Genomic DNA, 1,288 nt, shown 5'->3' with positions numbered 1-1,288 from the left:
TTTGGAAACCTTTTAAGATGAACTCTGGATGCTGATTGGGCTTTTGTGGAGGTGTGGTTCAAAGCTGATTAGCTTGGCGAGTAATCAGTTTAACTAAATGATCTTCCACCTAGGCTCCATTCAATAAATCTCTCTAAATTTAAAACATTACAGTTGAATATTGGTCTTTCCGGATATTCTTCACCTTTGAATTATTTACTGTTTTTCTTTTTTGGACTTTAAAGCAGTCTCAAGTTGTCTTTTGGGTTCTACATGTGTTCATTCTTCCATGTCATACTTGCTTGTAGGGGGAGTTTATAGCTCCATTTACACTACCCTTAAAAAAAACCGATCCATGCCGAGACAGAGTCCGAGCTCGGATCAGTTAACCAGGCCGAGCTTGGTTCTGACGACCGTTTACACATCACGCTATCTCGGTTCCTCGACTCCTCGCCTCCTAGTGGCAATCTGTGGTATTACTGCCAGTATTGAAGGAGGACATCAAGCAGTTGGTGGTGGTAATGCACCAACAGTTGTTTGCCAACCGCCATAAAACACAAGAAGAAGAAGACGAAGAAGGAGGGAATCAAGCAAATCAAAATGGTGGCTACCGTCACATTCAGAAAGTTATGCTTGATTATTGTTGCTGTACTTCGGTGTTATTATTTAAAATGCCATTATTTTAAATGTTGCGTGGAGAAGATTTCGATTGCTGTTTATAGTTGAAGAAGAAGTTGTTCTTCTTCTTCTGTTTCTGGAGGGGCATTACCGCCAACTACTGGAATGGAGTGTGAATCGCGATGTGCAGCCAGACGGAGATGACGCGATCTGCTGATGTGCTCTTGTTATCAGAGAACCGAACCCACCTCTGGAACTGGTCTGCAGTTATGTCGGTTTGGTTTTGTCTAGCTCGGTTCGGTTCAGTTTGCTTTCCATTTACACACGATAAGTTATCTCAGTTACTGAGCTCGGACCGGTCTCGGACCGGTTTTTCAAGGGTAGTGTAAATGGGGTATATGAAGTAGAGACTGACACAGGAGTGGATTTTCACTCCTGTCCCGTCCCACTCCCACAGAAAAAAATTGTGTCCCGTCCCGATCCCGGGCCAGAGTAGTAATCTAAATCCTGTCCCATCCCACTCCAGGTGAAATGACTCCCACTCCCATCTCGCTCCCATTCAGAATGACTCCCACTCCTGCTCCACTCCCATTCTTGTTTTTGAGCGCGGGTGAAAAACTCAGAGCGGAAGCACTGTTGGTTTTTGGGTCGTGTAGTTTTTTTGACTCGTATTATAGTGTAGGCTTCAAGG

The 1,288-nt window shown here is 44.3% G+C and overlaps 1 protein-coding gene across 1 annotated transcript in view; it reads left to right on the top strand.

Annotated features, from left to right (window-relative positions):
* The window catches only part of LOC107087401 (zinc finger protein 827-like), a 35,022-nt gene that overhangs the window by 14,798 nt on the left and 18,936 nt on the right, over positions 1 to 1,288 (top strand). The window lies entirely within an intron of this gene.

This window comes from Cyprinodon variegatus, unplaced genomic scaffold (assembly GCF_000732505.1).
Source record: "Cyprinodon variegatus isolate N-32 unplaced genomic scaffold, C_variegatus-1.0 Scaffold183, whole genome shotgun sequence".
NCBI lineage: Eukaryota > Metazoa > Chordata > Actinopteri > Cyprinodontiformes > Cyprinodontidae > Cyprinodon > Cyprinodon variegatus.
This window is presented reverse-complemented; position numbering and strand designations above follow the sequence as displayed.